Genomic DNA, 23,019 nt, shown 5'->3' on the forward strand with positions numbered 1-23,019 from the left:
AATCCGGCTTTGATCCCAAGGCTGGAAAGTCAGAGACCCGAAGGGCCTCAGAGGCAAACGAAGCAAAAGCTTCAGTCACAGAGTCTCTATTAAAAAAGAAGTTCCTTAAGAGAAGTTCAGGAAGATTCAGTCTTTACACTCACCACATGGAATCTCACCAAGGTCCAGAGCTCCTTCAAGTCCCGGTCATGAAACCAGGCGCTTTTCTTAGGACTTCCCAGGAGGCAGTCAGTAAATTCTGATTTGTCACTCACTCTAGCACCCATGGGTTACAGACCTCCCAACTTGTGGGATAAATGGAGATGTTTTCACCTTTGGTGATTAAATCTAAAGATGGGCAGAGTAGATTTAATCTTATTATCACACCTATCCATAAGAGTGAAGGTAAAATCAGATCAAGGAAATATACTTCCCTTTTTACACAAAATTCTAGTGGTTTTTTCTCTCTCTTGTAGTATGGTAACTTTATGTAGTCCTGGCTGTCAATGGGTAAATGCAATATTACTGCATTTGTCCTACAGACTGGTGGGACAGAAATCACTTTATTTGGACCGTGATTTAAGAACCTGTTATGGATTTATTCTTGTTTTACTCAGAAATTTTTTTATATAAATAGATTTTGATATTTTGGTTTTGATTTTGATTTTTCTTTTGACCCGATTTATTCACCCCATAACTCAACCATGTATCCTGAGTTGATCCAGGTGTTGGTCAAAACTCTCCTGGGGGGGGATTGTATAATTTTCATAAAATTCAAGATTTAAAATTCTTTAAGAAAAAATTCAGGAAAAGAAGCTCACCAGATCCTTGAATCTAGAAAATGAACTGTTTGGAGAAAGTACCATAAAGAAACCTCCACTGCATCAGAAGATTCAGACTTAAAGACTTAACTTTTGATGTAAATGATTGAACTGAAAGGGTTGAAAACATTTATTCTGAATGTAAACTCTTGTCAAAGGGGACTGGCTTTTTGTCAATGTGCCTAGGAAACATTGGTTTTGCTCTCTCTCTCTCTCTCTCTCTCTCTCTCCCTCCCCTGTTTTCCTCTTATCTCTAACTATTGTAGTTTCCACTTAGAAAGTGCAATATGGTATGAACCTTTAGCTAGAAGGTCTTTAGAGGTATAAGCTGGTTATGTTAAATGATTCATTGGGGAAACTAGTCTCCCAAAGAATCACAGGGCAGGTTGTGAAAGGGAATTCTTTATTCTCTTTGTCTATTTTGAGTTAATCAGTCAAGAAGACCTTACTTAATCCCTACTTATCACATTGTTATCCATTAAGTAATAGAATTCACAAGTCACTTACTTGGAGAGTTCCGCCCTTTTAACCCAATCAATCAGAAACTTGTGAATCCTTTAATAAGAGTTGACACCTTCAGAGGATGAAAGGTGGATCCTGTAGATACTGCCCTCCTGGGCAGTGCTAGGCAATTTGGAAGCTGTGATTGGCCCCCGTGAAGAGGGGAAGGGACAGGAAGTGACATGGAAAAAGGCCTATAAGAAGTCCTGAACTTCTTTGGCTTGAATATTTGACTTGGAGCTTTGGCTGGTGACCTGCCTCTTGGAGGTGACTTTGGACTTGGACCTCGGCTTCAACTTGGGACCTTGGCTCTTAGACTGGCTCTTGGGTTATTGAGTAGCTGGCCTTCATTTCCTGGCTTCTGGAGAGATTAGTTCCGGAGAGCCCTTCCCCTCTTGGAGGAGACCCAGTAAGGTCAAGGTTTAATAAGCCCTGCCAGCAATATTTAGGTGATAGGCTAGACATCTTTATCCTCTTTTTTGCATTTCTCTACTTTCACTCTTTCCACTTGTTTGTAAATAAAAGCTATTAAAAGTCATTTTGACTTGAGCTATAATATTTTAAATTGGCAACCACCATATTATTTTAGAATTCTTATGTATTTAGTCAAACCCTTAATTTCATTCCTTACAATAATACTAAGTATTGGTTCCAAGGTAAAAGAGTGGTAAGGGCTAGGCAATGGTTGGGGGGGGGGGGGTTAAGTTACATACCCAGGGTCATATAGCTAGGAAGTCGCTGAGGCCAGATTTAAATCCAGGACCTTCCATCTCTAGGCCTGGCTCTCAATCCAATGAACCACCTAATTTCCCCCTTAGATTCATACTTATTTATTTAAAGTAGCTAAGTGCTCTCTATTTTCTCTCCTATCATAGGCTTCAATTGGCCCCTGAACTGTGTTTGGCCTATCTTTCCTATTTTGAAGATCATTTTCCTTGATAGTTATTTTATTTGGGGTTTGATAATCCCCTGACTTTCTTGAGCCTTTTTTTCTACCATAACTGCATAAAACATTCAGACTGTGGGACTCATTAATGACACTAATTTACTAGCATCTTTTTTTTTTAATTTTAAAATTTATTTAAAAATATTTGTCCATGTTTACATGATTCATTTTCCTTCCCTCCCCATTCCCAGAGCCAACAAGCAATTCCACTGGGTTGTGCAAATGTTATCACTTGATACCTATTTCCATATTATTCATTCTTTAAATTTTTAAATTTTATTTATTTATTTATAATTTTTTTCCATGATTTTTTTCCATGATTCAAGTTCTTTCTCTCCTTCCTTCCCTCCTTCCTCCCTGAGCTGACAAGCAATTCCACTGGGTTATACATTTATCATTGTATATGGAATGGAAATACAATGGAAACCCATTTCCATATTATTAATATTTGCAGTAGGGTGATTATTTAAAGTCAGAATCCCCAATCATATCCCCATCGAACCATGTGATCGATCCTATGTTTTTCTTCTGTGTTTCTGTTCCCACAGTTCTTTCTCTGGATGTGGATAGTGTTCTTTCTCCTAAGTTCCTCTGGATTATTCTGGATCATTGCATTGCTGCTAATAGAAAAATCTATTACATTCAGTTGTGCCACAATGTCTCAGCCTCTGAGTATGATGTTCTCCTGGTTCTTACTAGCATCTTTTTTAAGACCTTCATCTTGGAGAGGGTGATTTTCCACCACCATTTACAAAAAGGTTTGGAGTTATACATCCCACTGAAAATTTAAAAACAGTCTAGATCTCTTGCCAGGTTTCTTCTTTAGGCACTGAGGTTGTTTTTAAAGGCTAACTTCTTTTTGTCTGATACTGAGGCAGTTAGCTAGATGGTTCGGTGCACAGTGTGTTGGACCTTGGAGTTGGCAAAACCGGAGTTCAATTCAACCTCAGGCATTTAGTAATTGTATGACCCTAGGTAAATTACCTCTTCCTGCCTCTGCTTCCTCAGTTGCAAAAAGGATATAATAATAGCACTTGCCTCCCTGGATTGTTGAGAGAATCATGGGTTAATATTTGCAGACATTTATTAAGTGCTTGTTTCCTTTCTCCTGATGTCTTGAGTTTAAGTAAGCAACCTAGGAGTTAAACTGAATGTCTGTACTTCCTCTGTGGTCTATTCTCTTTCTATAAGTAATTGACTTTTTTGCTGATGTCCACAACATTGCCAGGAAACTCTTGGTATATTGTGATATGCCTGACAATGTCTTGCTAATACCATAAATATCTCATTGTCTTAAAGGCTATCAAATAAGTCATGTCATATTTTTTTCTCACGAAATGGCCAGTGTTTTCTGGCTAGTGCAACAGGATTCTTCTCAACATGAATATCAGTCTCTGAACTCATGTCAAGATGCAGTGATGTAAGTCACGTCTTCAGAAAGGCATTGAGAAAAATGCCAGAATGACTTAAAGGTCAGCAAAGACAACAACAAAAGATCAAGAGAGGATTGTAATAAATGGATTCTTACCCTATTCTAACATATTCTACCATTTAGTTAGTGCTGACAAAGGAGAAATACAGAGGTTTGTAAGGGAAATTCACATGAATGACCATTTCCCTTAGTCACCCTTTAAATGAAGTTTCTGTTTCTAGAAGCAAGAGAAGGAAGCATGGTCTAGTACAAATAGCATTTGGTCTGCAATCAGAAGGTTGGGGTTATAATTTGGAGCCTTCCCTTTTATTACCTTTGTTGGGCAAGTCCCTTAGCTTCTTAGAGCCTCAGTTTCCTCATCTGTAAAATGAGAAAATTTGACTTACAATTTGAAATATTTTCATGATAAGGGGCAAGAGGTAGCTGTCCAAATATTAAAAGGATTGTCACTTGAAGAGCAGTTCATCTTGTACTATTTGATCTCAAAGGGCAGAAGAAAGAAAAATGGGTAGCAGCTGAAGAAAGGCAGATTTTACCTCTATAAAAAGAAAAACTTCCAATTAATTAAAGCTATCTCATAGTGGAATAGGGTAGGGAGAGGTTCAGAGATAATGAGCTCCCTCTCACTAAAGGTTTTCAAGTGAAATCTGGGTGACTAGTTAAGTTGTAGAGAAAACTTTTCATCAGGTAAAAGTTGGAATAAGATGGTCTCCAGGGCCTGATTTAAAATGAATAAAAGGCAGTAGTCTCAGGACTTCAGCCCATATCCTTATCTTTATAGCATGTTAAATCATTTCTTTTCTTTTTTTTTTTAAATTAAAAGATATTTCCTCAATTATCTAGAGTAACAATTGTCAACATATGTTTTCTAAAATTATAAGATCCAGGGGGCAGCTGGGTAGCTCAGTGGATTGAGAGTCAGGCCTAGAGACGGGAGGTCCTAGGTTCAAATCTGGCCTCAGACACTTCCCAGCCATGTGACCCTGGGCAAGTCACTTGACCCCCACTGCCTACCCTTACCACTCTTCTGCCTTGGAGCCAATACACATTATTGACTCCAAGATGGAAGGTAAGGGCCTAAAAATAAATAAATAAATAAATGGAATTATAAGATCCAAATTATCTCCCTCCTGCCTTTCTGTTCCCCCTCTCAGAAATGGTAAGCATTTTGATCTGGGTTATCATATCATTTTAAATCTTATGAAGGATTTTTATTTTAAACCCTTAAGTTTGGTGTATTGAATTATAGGTGGAAGAGTGGTAAGGGTAGGCAATGGGGGTCAAGTGACTTGCCCAGGGTCACACAGCTGGGAAGTGTCTGAGGCCGGATTTGAACCTAGGACCTCTCGTCTCTAGGCCTGGCTCTCAATCCACTGAGCTACCCAGCTGCCCCCTCTTATGAAGGATTTTGAACATTTCAAGTCTATAATAAAATTTCTGTCAAGGCCAGCTTATTAGATGCTTTTTTTGCTCCTGACCACTGACTTCTGTGGTCATTTTTTACCTTATCTAGGTATTTCTTCTGGAGGGCCCAAGCTATATTGGTTTCTGCCTCAGGAACTATGTAAAGGCCCTGGTCACAAGCTAGAGTGCTTCTGTTATTATTAATACCTTTGTTTGGATTCCTTATATTTAGCCTCTTGTTTTCATTATTTTACCACTTTCCTGGCTTCTCTTGCCTTAGACTTTTGATTGTCTATCTTCCTCTGGCTTTTGATATTTGTGATTTTATTATGGTTCCCACCTATGCTCTACAATTGTACTTTTTACCCCCTATTCACTGTGGGCCATAACTTGTTGGTTTATCTGGTTTTAACTCATGGTCTTGCTCTGATTTTCAGAACTTGAACATACACTACCTCTATCTGCATAGCTGGGCTTGGCTTTGCTTTGACTATAAGATTCTGGGCACTCTCTGAAGTTTTGCCCGTTTCTGTACCTATTTTCCCCAAATTTCAAATGTCTTCATCTCCAATTTGAAACTTGCCATTTTCTATGTGAATCAGTAAGAAGTAATTTTTTTAAAGCTCTTACCTTCTGTCTTAGAGTTTTCTTAGAGTTCTGTCTTAGAGTCTTAGAGTTGATACTAAGTATCAAAAAGGCAGAAGAGCAGTAAGGGCTAGGCAGGGGTTAAGTGACTTATCTAGGGCCATATAGCTAGGAAGTGTCTGAGGCCAGACTTGAACCCAAGACTTCCTGTGTCTAGGCCTGGCTTTCTAGCCACTGGGCAACCTAGCAGTCCTAACAAGTCATGATTAAGTACTTACTATATTCCAGATACTATACTGAACTTTGGAGATACACAGAAAGGCAAAAACAGTCCCTATCCTCAAAGAGCTCACATTCAAATGGGGGGGGGGGAATAATGAGAATTACTGGGTACAGGGGAGATACATGAAGCAGAAACAAGATAATCTCAAAGGGGAAGTCTCTAGCAAATGAGAAGACGAGAAAAGTCCTTCTGCAGAATTTGAGTCCTCTGAGTCTTGAAGGAAGTCAGAAAACCAACGTGAGAAATGAGAGCATTCCAGGAATGATGGACAGTCATTGTAAAGTCACTGAGAATGAAAATGGAATGTTGCATGTGAAAAAGAGAAAGTAGGTTGTGTAGCTGGACTGTAGAATGCATGGAAGTGGGTAAAAACTGAAAAGGAAGGGGCCAGGTTATAAAGGGCTTTTAAATGGTAAAAAGATGATTTTATATTTGATCCAAGAGGTAGTATAGTGCCACTGGAATTTATTGAGGGATTAGACTTACACACATGAAAAATCTATGCCAGTTCATTGGAGCATAGAATGGAGTGGAGTGAAAAGAGACGTGAGGCATCAAGACCAATTAGAAGGTCTAATTGAGAAGTGATGAAGGCTGAACTAGGATGATACTTAAGTGAGTATAGGGAAATGGGCTTTCTAAGAAATATGAAAGTAGAAATAGCAAGATTTGGCAAGTGAGAGTAAGAAGCAGAATATGACCCTGAGGTTTTAAGCCTGGCATGGAAGAGACCTGGATGGATGGTGTACCTTTAATAGTAAATGGAAATTGGGAAGAGGGGAGGATTTGGAGGGAAAGATTGTGAGTTGTGTTTTGGACAGATTTAATTTGAGATGCCTATGGACATCCAGTTTGAGATATCTAGGAGACACTTGGTGATGCAGGACTCAAGCTAAGGAGTTAAAATAGACTACGTACTTACTTACCAAAGTAGTAAACTGAAGGATGATCCAACAGGTAGAAAAAGAGCCCGGAGAAAGCAGTGCCATGAATATTCAGAGAGGAGAAACTCTCCAAGGGGAGAAATTGATTAATAATATACTGCTAAGGGGGCAGCTGGGTAGCCCAGTGGATTGAGAGTCAGACCTAGAGCCGGGAGGTCCTAGGTTCAAATCCGGCCTCAGACACTTCCCAGCTGTGTGACCCTGGGCAAGTCACTTGACCCCCATTGCCTACCCTTATCACTCTTCTAATTAGGAGCCAATATACAAAAGTTAAGGGCTTAAAATAAAAATAAACAAACAAACAAATAAATAAATGAATAAATAAATAAATAAAGTATGTGCCTTTGGGAAAAAAAAAATAATAATATACTGCTGAGAGCTCTAGGAAGATGCAGATGGAGAAAAGGTCCTAGAGTTGGCATTTGCCCTCAAGGAGCTTGTCATATAAAAAGGAAGACAACAGGCAAATAAATATAGACAAAGCAAGTTATATACAGGATAAATAGAAAATAATTAATGGGGAAAGCACTAGAATTAAGAGGCATCGGGGAAGGTTTTCAATAAAACCAGAGTCCAAATCAGCAAGTATTTATTAAATTCTAAGCCAGTTTGTTGTGCCAAAGAAACATAAAAAACAGTCCCTGCCTTCAGTGAACTCGCAATCTAAAGGAGGAGGGAAGGGGAACAACATATTTGTAAATTTGTAAGGCAACATATTTGTTTATAAAAATGTTTGTAAATAACTGAACAGATAAGATATATTGAGGATATCTTGAAAGTAATTTCAGAGGGAAGGCACTGGAAAAGATTCTTGAAGAAGAAAGTCAGTCTTCAGCTGAGACTTAAAGGAAACCAGGAGATGGAAATGAGGAGGGAGCACATTTCAGGCATGGGGAGAACTACTAGTGAAATTTCATGAAACAGGGGGATGGAATGTCTAATTCAAGGAACAACAAGGAAATCGGTGTCATTAAACTGTAGGATTTGTGGAGGGGATGAGGCAGACGTAAGATAGAGAAGATTGGAAAAGCTGGTAGGGGCCAGATTATGAAGGGCTTTGATAGACAAACAGAAGATATTATATTGGGTCCTAGATGTAAGAGGGAACCACTGAAATTTATTGAATGGAGGGGGATCAGACTTACACTTTTTAGAAAGATCATTTTGATAGCTGAGTGGAGGGTGGACTGGTGTTGGAAGAGGCTTGAGGCAAAGACCAACTAAAAGGCTATTGAAATAGTAGAGTAGGGAGAAACCTACATCAGGTTGGTGGCTGTGTCAAAGGAAAGAAAGGGGTAAATCTGAATGCAGTTGCAAAGGTAGAAACAATAGGCCTATGGGGAGGGAAAGTGAGAGAAAGTGAAGGGGAAGACATTTAAGTTCTGAACCTTGATGACTAGAAAGATGGTGGTATCCTTGATAGTAATGTGGAAGTGGGAAAGAGGGGAAAGTTGGGAAGAAAAATAAGTTCAGTTTTGGACAAGTTCAGTTTAAGAACTCTACTGAACATTCCATTCAAGACATCTGGTAGTGAGATTCTAGGCTGCAGGTAAGGAGAGAGGCTAGAGCTGTATAAATAGATATGAGAATTATTTGCATAGAGATAGAGGAAGACTCAGGATAGAACCTTGGTGGTAACCCACCATTATAGGGCATAACCTGGATGGATGTGATAGGGGAGATGGTAAAGGAAGATATCTGAGCAGTGTGAGTTGAACAAAGCAGATGAAGGGGTACTCACCAAGAATGTCTGCATTTTTAATTTTTTAAAAAAATTTTGGTGAGATGAATTAAGATGTATAACTGAAAAGGGCAGGGAGGGATGGTATCCTAGAAGACTTCAGAAAAGCTAAGAAAATTCATAGCAGCTGTGGAGAGTGGGATAGTAAATAATTACCTCCATGTAGTGAGAGTCCAGTTGAAAAGGAAAAGAACATAAATTTATAATGAACCCAGTCAGTTTGGATTTGCGATTTTCTGTTCAGCAACATGAGGATAGGAATGAAGAAGGTGAATGGTGGAAGCATCCTCAAAAGCTCATTTACTTGGGGTCATGGAAATTAGAGCTAGAAGAGATCTTGTAATCCACCTTGTCTAACTCCCTCGTTTTGTTTTTGTTTTTGTTTTTTCTCTTAGGTGAGGAAATTTCGGAGAGGTGAAGAAAGTTGCCCCAAATTATACAACAATTAGGTGAAATGAACTTACCTAAGGATATTCTAGGTTGTTTTACTTGTAAGTCACAGCCTCAGGACTTGAACTGAGGTCTTTTTAGTTCATTTTTTTTTTTTCTCTACTTATTTGCATTATCCCTCTGGGTAACCCAGGACTTTCATCTCCTCCTCCCTCAATTAGTACAGTCCCCAAATGATTCCTATTCTTTTCAGACTTTGCTTGTTAACTAATAGCCACTAGGTGATCCAGTGGATAGAGTACCAGGCCTGAATTCAGGAAGATTCATTTTTGTGAGTTCAAATCTGATCTGACACTTACTAGCTATGTGACCCTGGGCAAGTCACTTAATCCTTTTTGCCCCAGTTCCTCATCTATAAGAAATGAACTGGAGAAGGAAACAATAAACCACCCTAGTATGTCTGCCAAGAAAACTCTAAATGGGGACACAAAGAGTTGGATATCAGCTGAACAAGAGTTTAATAAAAGAGGTGGGGAGGGGAATTTGCTTTATGACTGGGATCAGAACAAAGAAGAGTCTTTTTTTTTTTTTAATCTTTATCTTCTGTCTTAGAATAAGTTCTAAGGCAGAAGAGTGGGAAGGGCTCAGCAATTGGAGTTAAATGACTGGTCCTGGGTCACACTGATAGGGCATGTCTGAGGTCAAATTTAAATCCATGTCCTTTTTTTTTTTATCATACAAATTAATATTTTATTTTTTAGAAAAATTTTCCATGATTACATGATTCATGTTCTTTTTTCCCCCTTCACCCCCTCAAACACCTCCCTCCATAGCCAATTCGAATTTCCACTGGTTTTAACATGTGTCATCAATCAAGATTTATTTACATATTATTGATAGTTGCATTGGTGTGGTCCTTTCGAGTCTACATCCCCAATCATGTCTGCATCAACCCATGTGTTCAAGCAGTTGTTTTTCTTCTGTGTTTCCACTCCTGTAGTTCTTTCTCTGAATGTGGGTAGCGTTCTTTTCCATAAATCCCTCAGAATTGTCCTGGGTCATTGCATTGCTGCTAGTACAGAAGTCCATTACATTCGATTTTACCACAGTATATCAGTCTCTGTGTACAATGTTCTTCTGGCTCTGCTCCTTTCACTCTGCATCAATTCCTGGAGGTCTTTCCAGTTCACATGGAATTCCTCCAGTTTATTATTCCTTTGAGCACAATAGTATTCAATCACCAGCATATACCACAATTTGTTCAGCCATTCCCCAAGTGAAGGGGAACCTCTTCCTCATACCCTCTAAATCCAGGTCCTTCTGACTCCAGGCCTGTCATGAAAGGTCTTATCCATGCAAAGCTGTGATTGGTCTTTGGTTGATGGACCAGTTGATGTAGAGAAAATTTTTGTGCTAACATTTACATCTTCTTGTGAAGTTTCTATTTTAATTTGTAGAGGGGAATTGTAGGGGCAAGAATTTAACTCAGGTTGGGGGTTCAGCTAAGTTGAGAGCTGGATCTAGAGACAAGAGGTCCTGAGTTCCAATCTGGCTTTAGACACATCCTAGCTGTGTGACCCTGGGCATTACCCCATTACCCAGCCCTTATCACTCTTCTGCCTTGAAACCAATCCACAGTATTGATTTTAAGACAGAAGGTAGGAGTTAAAAAATGTAATTTGGGGAGCTCTGTCCCCACACTCTTCCAAAAGTGTAGGGCTTAATGGAGAGTATTAAAAGGGGCACTTGTTAAAGGCTTCCATGGTCCTTAGCTTTATTTTAAATTTATTTAAAATTTATTAGCCTAAATTTTGTTGACTGGAAATCTGATTACTTTTATTTACACTGAGAGGTTCTATGGGTGGGAGGGTGGTTTTTTGTTTTTTTGTTTGTTTGTTTTTGATTTTAAGGTGAGGCACAGGGTCATTAAATAGTTTAGCCATACACAGAAAACCAGTGTTCAAGTCTAGGCAGGACTTCTTGACTCCTAGGTCATGTTTATCCATTTTACTACACAGTCCCCTCAGGGAAGATAAGGAGTTCACATGATTAACTCAGGAAACTGGCATAGTTCTATGGGAAGGCAAAATTCTATTGAATGTCAGACCATTGAGAAGAAAGTTGTTCAAAAGTGACCTTTGCTAAAAGTCATGGGAAATGCAAAGAAGAAGCAATCACTTTGAAAAGTGTTTATTAAGCATCTAGTGGTTGTGTTGGAGAGAGAAGATACACACACAAAGGTCACTAAGAGGACATAAAAGTCTATATATGAAATGCTAAAAGAATAACAGACACTAGTTGCAAAAAGATGTCAGGATGGGAAGAAATTCCTAGTTGGGCCTCTTGAGGCAGTAAGTAGGTAAAGTAAAGCCGTCAATGAACACAGGCCCCCAGAAAAACAAACCCTGAAGGAAATCTAGTTGGACCTAAACAATTCTTATTTGCTTTGGAACAAGTGTCTGTTTCCTCATTTGTCAAAGTGGGTTACCTGCCCTACCTTGCCCTCTTCCAAGGGTTGTGGTGTGGATCAGTGTGGAAGGAATTTGTTATGGGCTCAAATGTTAAACATCGGGAAGGTCAGGTCCAGTATTTCTTGGCACCTGTCCGTGACCTTCCTATTCTCCAGCCAAGAAGGTACTCAGTTGTAAGGATTTCTGTTCAGCCTGGGCTATATGGACTTACCGCTCACTTCGGGGCATGCTGGGAGACGCCACAAGCCCCTCCCTCTACATGAATAATTAAGCCGGGACCCGAGAACTCCGCCCCCATCCGCGCTGCGTGGCCACTTCCGGCAACTCAGTTGAGGCGGAGGCGCCGGCGGACGGAGCAGAACGGTGAGCAGCTACTCGCGAGGTATCGGCTCGTTTGGGAGCTTGGGTCGGGACGCCCGTCCTTCCTCCTAACTCCTTTACTGGGGGCCACATCTCCGGGCCCTGTCAGTGGCTTGGGCACCTCGTCATGTGCACCCTAGAAGGGATCCCTGGGGACCCAGATCGTGCGGGGGAGTTGGGGGGGTACTGGGGCAGAAAGAGAGGGAGGGAAGGAGGAACCGGGTCACGTCCCGTCTGGTCTCGTCCCGGCTGTTCTGCTGCGTAGCCAGGTGACCGCCTCCCTCCCCACCCCCCACCCCCGGCGGGAGGGGGGGGAAGAGGGGGAGAATCACCCTGACCGGGATCAGCTCCGTGTGGGGGAGGAGGCAGCCGCAAGAGCTGCGGAGCCGCTGGGGCGGGATGCCGCGGGGGTTTGGTCCCCAAGGAAGGAGTAGACCTGGTGGTGAAGGTGTCCCACTCCGGGCTGGGCTATGGTGGGGTTGGGGCGGGGCAGGTGCGGAAACGAGCTCACCTGAGCCGCTGTATCTGGGCCCGGCCCGGCCAATGATGGTCAAGTCCCGAGAATTCGACCTCGCGACCCCTGGAAGCCCCGGGAGCCCAGCTATTGCCTTCAGCCGCAGGGAGTGAGAGGCTCGGCCGAGAAAGAAACAAAAGGACATTTTGTGGAAGGAATGTTCCATCGGAGGCGGGGGTAACCGCAGTTTACGGGGACAGTGCAGGTTTTGAGTTTTTTGTTGCTGTTTTTTAAAGGCTGTTCTGGCTTTAGGCCCTCAGTTGGATGAGAATAGAAACCCAGCTGGGGTTTGGAATTTTCTATAGAATCGGGACTAAATGCACCTTTGGAACCTCGAATTTTTTGAAAACAGGCTAGAAACATTGGGACTGAGTGTGGCAAGTTGTGTCAAATCCATAGCTGGAAGGAGCCTTTTGGGTTATCTGTTCTAACTCTAACGCTTTAGAGATAAGGAAAACGAGGCAGGGGATAGTAAAGTCATGTTCAGGGTCACTTAGGTAATAAATGTCAAAGGCAGGATTTGAACCTATTTCCTCTGGTTTCAGAGCTTGTGCTTTTTTCCTATTTTAATACCATGTTGCCTTCAAAATATCATCAGATATTTGCCTCCTTATTCCATGGTTAGGGTCCAGTTGAGGCCCAGTTACCAACTTGGTTTGTCAGAGGTTTGATCTAACTCATAAGGTTGGGTTCTAAGTGACAGAATTTTGGCAAAAAACCTTCAACAGACCAGCTTACTGAGTCATGGAGGAATGATATCTGTATTGGAGGACAAAAATCACATCCTTAAAGTAGAGTAATGCTGGGTGTTTATATAGTAAATCGTGCAGACTTGGTCATTGTCTCCCTAAAGGTTTGAGGGCAATGTAGAACTCCTTACTTTATTTTTCCATCAATAAAATGTAGACTTTTAATTATTTGAATTTTTTTTCCGTTAACTTTTGCACACCTTTGTGAGAATGTTAGATTATAAGGTGCAGTCTTTAGTATGTAACCAATAGGAGATAACTGGTCTGTACAAGCAATACATACATGACCTTGACCTCATTAGCACAAAGCTTTAACTAATTGCTAGATATAGGCTGTTTAAGAACAGTGCTCTGTTTTCACACACATTGCCAGTTTGTACAGTGTCATATAAATTGTTTTTAATGAATAGTAAGTTTGTTTAACAACATGTAGATTCCCAACTGTACTATATTAGGGTGGTAGTTATAAAAACTTATTAAGGATAGATTAGTGGAATTGTTCATTTGATGATGTCACTCTTCCCCGTTTTAGACTTTGGGGAAGGAGAATAGCATTTCTATGGAGACTGTAACAGGAATTTAAACAATCCTGTGTACACATGTATTCTGTCATTTTTTAATTAAGTGAAAAATGTCTTTTTGGACAACTTCTGGCATTTGTTTTAAATGGAAGGAGAAATTTAGTAAGTTATTTTGTGATATAGAGGAATAGATCTTTTTTGATATCTCCATAATAGTTCACTATATATTAAATACATATTTTAGTAGTTCTTCCTTACTTAGCTATTTCACTACAGAATTCTTTTTTTTTTTTAAACCCTTAACTTCTGTGTATTGACTTATAGGTGGAAGAGTGGTAAGGGTGGGCAATGGGGGTCAAGTGACTTGCCTAGGGTCACATAGCTGGGAAGTGGCTGAGGCCAGATTTGAACCTAGGACCTCCCGTCTCTAGGCCTGGCTCTCAATGCACTGAGCTACCCAGCTGCCCTCACTACAGAATTCTGATACACACTTCACACAGTTGCCAAAGTGATATTTCTAAACCTTACACCACTTCTCTGCTTATAATGTCCTAATGGTGCTTGCAATTGCCTTTAGGATAAAACACAAATTTCTCTGTTTGCCTCTCTTACTGCTCTTTTGCCTTGGAACCAATACTTATTCATACTAAGATGTAAGGTATGGATCTTTTTTTAAAACTTGTAAAGCAAATTTTATTGAATTATTCTGAAGGAAATTTTCCATATTATAATAACAAAAATAATAAAGTTAAATGTTATGAAAAAATACCACAGGGTGAGGGGTTGGAGGTAGAGGGGTTTGATGAGTGCCCTGTAAACATGGTTTGAAGCCTTTAACAATCTGACTACTTTTCCAGGCTTCTTAACACATTACTTTTCTTCAAGAACTATACATAGTTCTTTGTATGTAACATTACCTCTCCTGTACTCTGTGCTTTTGCACCAGCTATCTCCCTTTACCTCCCTAACCCCCATGCCTGGGATGTACCTCCTCCTTCTGCGTGTGTGTGTGTGCGCGCGCATGTGTGTGTGTATGTATATGTATGTATATATACACACCTATTACACACACACACACACACACACACACACACACACACACACACACTCCTACCCCTATTAGATCTCTAACTTCCTTCAAAGGGCAGCTAGGTCGTTCAGTGGATAGGCAACCAGGCCTAGTTCTAGGCTCAAATATGACCTCAGATACTTCCTAAGCTATGTGACCTTGGGCAAGTCACTTAACCCAGTTGCCTAACCCTTACCATTCTTCTGTCTTGGAACTGATTCTAAATTAGAAGGTACAAGTTTAAAAAGGGTTAAAAAAAAAGTTCAAATGCTATCTCACACTGAAAATCTTTTCAAATCTGATGCTCTCTCTGGAAGGACTCCTATCAGAGTCCCTTGGCTGTTTACTTCATATATTCTTTGTACCTATTTTGTTTTGATTTCTATGTATACATGCTCTTTCCTTTATAAAATGTATATATTCCTTGGAAGGTAAGAACTGTTTATTTTTTGACCCTCGCACCTAGCACTGCACTTGGTACAAGGTAGGAACTTAATAAATGATTGTTGATGTTTTATTATTTTTGTTCTTTAGATCAGACTGAGGGCATTTGACAGGGCAAGTTACTGATTATATTTCAGACCTTAACCAAGAAGTTGTTATGCCCCAAGTACTTAAAAGTTTCAGAATGAAATTAGAAGTTGCCAAGTTCTTGGCTAAAAACTACCCTGTGGACTTAGAAGTGGGATTGACATTGAAAACTTGATTTTATAAAAAGCTTTCCTTAGTTGGATTTATTTTGGAGGAAGATAGTAGTATTTCCACCATGGTTAATTTGGTTTTCTATTTTCACATTTAAAAAAAGTTTGATAAAAGTGAACTGTTTTAAGCAGCCACTTAATACCATTGAAAATCTTGACTTCTTTTAATATATTCAGAAAGGAAACTGATTTGGTCTGCTAAATATCAAGTATGAGTTCCTTTTTTCTCCCTCTGGGAATGAGTTTGGACTTTGCAGAAGACTCCTATTGTGAACTGCTGTAAGAATGTCTGCAGATAGGAAACTGAATTTTAAAGGAAAGCTTTACCATTAAGTATTAAAACACACACACACACACACACACACAGCAATAGAGACAAAATAACATTTATATAGCTCTTGAAAATTTGTCAAGCACTTTAGAAGAAGCTGATTTGTATTTGTGAGATTTAATTATAGTAGTAACTTTTTTTTTTTGGTTCTAAAGTGCCATGAGTTTCTGTTAAGATGAAGTTAATACTTTGCCTCCTAAGCAGTGATCAGAGGCCTAGCTGAGACCCTGAGGGTCTTAAGGTCACACAGGTTAAGTTTCCTAAGAGCTAGGATTCAAGCCCAACTTCCATATTTAGTGTTCTTTTCCCATAGTGTCTCAGGATGCACACTCTCAAATGAAAGTGTTAAATAATCCCATGTCAGAAAAAGAAATTGAACAAGCCATCAGTGAACTCCTCAGGAAAAACCTCCCTGGGGCCAGATGGATTTACAAGTAAATTCTATAAGATATTTTAAAGACTAACTAATCCAAATATTCTACAAACTGTACCTCAGCCAGGAAGACCAAAAACAGAAAGAAAATTACTGACCAATCTCCTTAATGAACATAGATGCAAAAATCTTAAATAAATACTAGCAAAGAGGCTATATAGCAAGTTATCAAACGTAAGAGTGTGCACCTTGGGGAAGAGAAAGAAGAAAAGTGACAATTGTAGGATTGGTGAAGTAGATGTTAGACAATTACTTCGTTCTTTATTAGAGCTAGTTAAGTTTGTTGATTTTTTTTTAACCCATATCTTCCATCTTAGAATCAATATTGTGTATTGTTTCCAAGACAGAAGAACTATAAAGGCTAAATAATGAGAGTTAAGTGACTTGCTCTAGATCACACAGCTAGGAAATATCTGAGGTTAGATTTGAACACAGGACCTTCCATCTTAAAGCTAGTTAAGTTTTAACTGCTTCCTTTATAAAGGAAATTGAGAGGAGGATCTTCCTGAGAAGCAACCTTGAATAACTTTAAGTACTCAATTAATTTAAACAAATTAACATCTCCCTACTAATTTGTTTTAAACCTATATGAAATTTTCAAGCGATTGGTAGGTGACCAATAATTTATATGAGTTGTTAAATGTAGAATACAAATGCTACAGATCATACTAATTAGATGAAGAATTGAAGTAGAGATTGGAGAGGATTTAATGAAATGAGTAGAAGTAGAGGTAGTTAGATATGATTAATTTATTTAAAATACATTTTCTCTTGTACTTCACAGCATCACAAAAATGTGAGCACTTTCTAGTGAACTTTTTACAGATACTGGGACCCACTGAAGGAAAGTAATTGCTCATGTGAAACATCTAGTTAGAAATGAGGATTGATTCTTGAACCTACGTCTTCCTCATCACCTATTTATCCACTACTCCTTATATTATAGCCACAAATTAATATATTCGTGAGTGGACATCTGAGAAGGAAAGTTAGATACCGAGAGAAAATGGATAAAGGGATCAGAGAGAGAGAGAGAGGGAACACCACAAAGGGAAGAAAGACTCAGAGACACAAGAATTGTAGCAAAAGAGGCTTTGCAGCAATTAGGCTCTAGATCAGTGATTCCCAAAGTGGGCACCACCGCCCCCTGGTGGGTGCTGCAGCCATACAGTGAGGCGGTGATGGCCACAGGTGCATTTGGGGGCAGTGATAGTATGTGACAGGGGCCGCTAAGTAATATTTTTTCTGGAAAGGGGGCGGTAGGCCAAAAAAGTTTGGGAACCACTGCTCTAGATGGAACAGAGCTCTGAGAGCATGTTGTGAAGAGGATGGTGGAACAGAAGCGTGTTGTCCAGAGCTTTGGCAGTAAAGAGCGGAGGTGGAATTGGGAGGTGGAATTGAGCTTCCTCGTGTTAGGCGTTACTCATTTTTATTGGGGTTACAAAAAGGAGGGAGGAAAGGGACAAAGGTGGTCTGACAAGTTAGGTAATCTCCACAAGACCCAAACTGCCACATCCTAAGACAATAGATGTAGTTAATGCCCAAAATCAAAAGTACATATGGCCTAAGGCATACAAGCTTGTTTGATACATGTTAATTGTTATTGGCAAAATCATAGACTGAGATACCTGGCCAGTCTTCTGGAGTGTAGCCTCTGGGAAGGGCTAGGAATTTGACTAGGTTAAGGTTCAATTTAACTCAAGATTACAGGAATCAATCATAAGAAATATCATAAGAGTAAGCTTTTTGAGCACCCTTAAAATATTATCAAGATTAATATATGCCTGGACTGCTACATCTCATTGCCTCTCAAGAAAAGATAGGAAGGACTTGTGTTAGCATTCCTGTAATGTATTCATTATGTAATTATTGAGCCTTACAATGTGTATAGCTGTGTATTTGCCAGCTAAGGAGATGTAAAAAAAGTGAAAGATGGAATCCTGACCTGTAAGGAATTTATAATCTTACCAGAGAAACATGATGTGGACATATAAAAGTTAGATAACCATGTAAAGTAGTAAGCACTAATCTAGGTGACATAGACCAAACTAATTTAGCCATGGAAGTTTTGATGTTTTAACCCATTATTTCTGACCTGTGGGGTTTGAAGATATGCAATACCCCTGGAATAAAATGGAACAGAGTTGGAAAATTTTGCATCAAGTTAGAAGTTAACAAGAATTTATTATGTGCTACGTTATGCACTGGGGATGCAAGGAAAGGCAAAATGTATATACTGTTTTGGCACAGATCTTTTCATATATAATATTTTAGAGGAGAAATATTACTGGTATTGACATTTTCTGGCAACCTTTCCATGTTTTTTGGAACATTGCTTCCATGCAGCATAGTTTGGAAAATGTTGATATAAATAGTCAAGTGTTATTGGAGTTCACAGATGAGAAAGAGAACTGTGACTTAGAGGACTTGAAGAAGGACTGATAGAGAAAATAGAATTTGAGTTAGAATATGAAAGATAGGTTAGAATTTAGAGGTACTGAACTGAAGTAGGAAAAGGAGAAAGAAGAAGGGCAAGAGCAAATAATGGAACATGAAACTGGAGGAACAGAGGGTGCTTTTGAGATCCTTGCTATGGGACATATTTTTCATAGGATCATAGAATTAGAGCTCATTTTGCAAGTGAGGAAACTGAGACAGAATTATTGCTCAAAGTTACATAGGTGATAAGGGACAGAGGCAGGATTTGAACCTAAGTTTGTTGATTCCAGATCCAACATTTTATTCTCTTGAGACATTCTATTTCTCTAAGGTCATATATGTAGTCAGACTCCCATTCCCAACCCCTTCATTTTTCAAATGCAGTAACTAAGATCCAAAGAGGTTAATAGCTTTCACAAGGTCACACAGATAATGAATGGCATAGCTGGCATTCAGACCCTGGTCCTTCAACTCCAACAACATCCCAAAAATTGATTCCACTACCACCACTTAAGTCCTCCAGTGAAGAGTAACTCACTCCCTTCTATAGATAGCCATTCCAATTTTATTTAATTGATTAATTAAGAAAATTTTTCAATGGTTACATGATTCATATTCTTTCTCTCCCCTCCTCCCACCCCTGTCCCCTAGCCAACAAGCAATTCTACTGAGTTTTATATGTGTCATTGATCAGGACCTATTTCCATATTATTGATAATTGCACTAGGGTGACTGTTTCCAGTCTACATCCCCAATCATCCCCATCGAACCCTGTGATCAATCAGTTGTTTTTCTTCTGTTTCACCTCTCACAGTTTTTCCTCTGGTTGTGGATAGCATTTTTTCTCATAAGTCCCTCAGAAATGTCCTGGATCATTGCATTGCTGTTAGTAGAGAACTCTATTACATTCAATTGTGCCATAATGTATCAGTCTCTGTGTATAAGGTTCTCCTGGCTCTGCTCCTTTCACTCTGCATTGGTTCCTAGAGGTTGTTCCTGGTTCGCATGGAATTCCTCCAGTTCATTATTCCTTTGGGCACAATAGTATTCCATCACCAACAGATACCACAATTTGTTTAGCCATTCCTCTATAGAAGGGCATCCCCTCTTTTTCCAATTTTTTGCCACTGGCATGGGCATTGTACCCCCCCCCAAACTCATGCAAATTGTAAACCGGGACATTCCTTTGCTCCCTTATGCTCTAGTGACTCCCAACCCAAAACATCTGACCTTGAGGATTACCCTCCTTTGATTGTCCCATTGATGTGAGTTGGACAAAGAGACACACCTTATTCTTCTGTCCTCTAAATTAAAAGAATCACCCCCATGCCTTTGGGCAACCTCCCCCCACTTCTTGCTTCAGTACTTACCACTCTAGAGTCAGGTCTTCACTGTTGTAAAGAGTTAAAAAAAAAAACAGAATTGATGTCCTCTGGAGGGGGACAGCTTTCCATCCTTGCTGTTCTCTCTAGGACAGCTCTCCACCCATGCTGTTCCACCTAGGAGGCAGGCTTCCACCTATGCTGCCCTCCTGGCCAGATTCAACATTACCTTCTAAATTAATAAATTTCTCTTTTTATTTTTAAGCTAAGTATCGGAGTCTTGCATTCTTGCAAAAGGTATCCTTCCTGAACCCGGGGATTCACCTCTAAACCCTACAACACCACCACAAAGAACACAGCTATAAATATTTTTGTACAAGTCTTTTTCCTTATCATCTCTTTAGGGTATAAACCCAGCAGTGGTATGGCTGGATCAAAGGGCATGTGGTCTTTTAAAGCCCTTTGGGGCCATTCCAATTTTAGACAGTTCACACTGAAAAGAAATTTTTCCTTCAAGCTTAAACAAATCCAACTATTTTTCTAATTCAGTTCTCATCCCTTTAAAAATTCCAGCTAAGTGGGCAGTGGATAGAGCACTGAACCTGGAGTCATGAAGACCTGAGTTCAAATGTGACCTCAGCCTTTTACTAGCTGTGTGACCTTAGGCAGGTTACTTAACCACTCTGTTTTGCCCCAGTTGCTGACACTATAAATGGGGGAAAGAAAGGTTGAGGATCAAATGAGAAGTCAGGGAAGTATATTTTCTCAGATTTTCTCATGGACCAAACTCAGGCATAGTAATTATATGATATTCAATTTTAATTCTTTGTTTCTTCTGTTTACATTTTTATGATATATAGCTATCCATCTACCTATGTAGTTTTCCCACTTCTGCTTACTTCCATCATGTTCTACAACCCTATCATTTCCATCACATTCTTTTACCATAGTTTGTTTAGCTATTCCTCAATGGATGGATATCTTTCTTGTTACAAAAACTGCCCCTATTATATTTGGGTGAAATGGGGCTTTCTTTTTGTTTTTGACTTTGGAACATATGCCTAGCAGTGGGATTTTTGGATTAGAGTGTGAATATTTTTGTGCTTTTTTTTTTAGCATAATTCCTAATTGTTTTTGAAACTAATAATGCTAATTAACAACTTTACCAGTACTAGATTACTGTGCCTTTCCAACCTTGTTTCTATCTTCTGTTCTTTTTTTACTAGGTGTGAGGTGAAATTCAAGTCAAATCAACTAGAATTTAGGTGCCTCCTACATGCCAATTGTTGTGATTATTTCTGGGCATACCAAGAAAGATCAAAAAAAGCCCCTTTCCCCTAGGAGTTTGTGGGATAACTAGGGGTACAGCATGCAAACAGTTATGTACTATCTGTCCATCTATATTGTATGGAATAAATTCCAGTGAGGGAGAACTGGAAAATATTTTTTTGCAGAGGATGGGATTTTAGCCATAGGAAGCCAGTGAAGAGAGAAAGAGGAGATGATAATTGAAACCATGGGAGCTGATGAGATGATCAAGAGAAATAGTGGAGAAGGAGAAGAGAAGAGGGGCCAGGACAGAGCTTGAGGGAATCTCCCCTGGTTAGTAATCATGACGTGGATAAAGATCTAGCAAAGAAAATGGAGAAAAAATCAAATAGACGTGGAGAACCAAGAGAGGAGAGTCTTGAAAATCTATACAGAAGAGACAATTAAGGAAAAGAGGGAGATTGACAGAGTCAAATACTACAGAGGAGTCAAGAAGATCTGAAAATTGAGAAAGGGCCATTAGATTTGACAATAAAGAGATCATTAGTAACTTAAAATATATATATATATATATTTTTTTTTTTTTTTTAAATTTTTTTTTAAACCCTTACCAGAATTCTGCCTTGGAGTCAATATTGTGTATTGACTCTAAGGCAGAAGAGTGGTAAGGGTAGGCAATGGGGGTCAAGTGACTTGCCCAGGGTCACACAGCTGGGGATTAGTAACTTTAGAGAGAGCATTTTCATTTGAATAATGAGGTCAGAAGCCAGACTGTAGAGTTAAGAAAAAGAAAAGTGAGAGGAAAGAAAGTGGAGATATCTATTATAGATGAGAAGAGAGGTATGGGATGATAGCTAGCAGGTATCAAGATAGGATGGGCCTTAGTAAGTTTCTTGAGAATGGAAGAAATGTGTTTGTCAGCAGTAGGATAACAGCCAATTGAAGATTAGTAAGAGGTAAGGGATGATAGAGGGGACAGTCACCTGGAGAAGATAAAATAGAATGGAATAATTTTGCAGTTTTCCCAGCAATTTTTATCAAGGAAGTTTTTTTCCTAAGTAGTTTATGCTTCTCCCTTTTTATTGAGTTCTAATTTGTATTTCTGATTTTTCCTTGTCTGGTCTATTCTAGTCTGCTCAATACCTTTATTTTTAACCAATGCCACATCGTTCGTGTGTGTGTGTGTGTGTGTGTGTGTGTGTGTGTGTGTGTGTGTGTGTGTGTTTTGCTTTATAATATAGTTTGAAGTCTATTGCTATTCCTTCTCTTTTTTATCATTTCTCCCCTACCCATTTATTTCCAATATTTGGCAGCAAAGACCTCTTCAGATGTGTTAAGGTAATTAAACGTCCACATTAGGGAAGGAAAAAGGAGAAAAACCAGAGACTTATGTATCCAAGTGGGATTTTTAATTGTGTGTACCTGACTGAGATCTGAGGAGTAGAAACAGGAAGATTCTCCATATCTCTCAGACTCTCTCCAAATGTGGTAGTGTGGCATGTGGCAGTGCTTCCAAAGATGGCTTCTCAGGTTTCTCCTTTAATACAAGAAAAGTCCCATCTCTCTTCCACATTTGAAATGCCTTCTCTCTTTGGATAGTAGACTAGGGAAAGTCAAATGATTGGTGGATAAACAAAGTATTATTTGTTACTTCTGCTTCCAGATCTATGCTTTTAGCATTGCAGTTGATTGAGGGGACAAAGACAAAAAGAAGGAAAATGGAGAGAGAAACTGATTTTGGGGACAGTTCTTATGGAGGTAGGATCTTGCATTTGACTATGTGGCTTTGGCTTGACTGCTGAGGAACTGTCCCT

General features: G+C 39.4%; 1 protein-coding gene across 3 annotated transcripts in view; it reads left to right on the plus strand.

The window, feature by feature from the left end:
• The first annotated feature begins 11,821 nt into the window (after positions 1 to 11,821).
• Positions 11,822 to 23,019, plus strand: part of HMOX2 (heme oxygenase 2) — a 33,702-nt gene continuing 22,504 nt past the window's right edge. The window contains exons 1-2 of one of the 3 annotated variants that reach the window (XM_044658962.1): positions 11,836 to 11,860; positions 22,869 to 22,963. The gene's annotated coding sequence lies outside the window, so the exon portion shown is untranslated. Of the gene's footprint in view, positions 11,880 to 22,868; positions 22,964 to 23,019 lie in introns of all 3 variants that reach the window. The other 2 variants (XM_044658949.1, XM_044658956.1) reach the window with 2 other exon arrangements.

This window comes from Gracilinanus agilis, chromosome 1 (genome assembly GCF_016433145.1).
Source record: "Gracilinanus agilis isolate LMUSP501 chromosome 1, AgileGrace, whole genome shotgun sequence".
Classification (NCBI taxonomy): Eukaryota; Metazoa; Chordata; class Mammalia; order Didelphimorphia; family Didelphidae; genus Gracilinanus; species Gracilinanus agilis.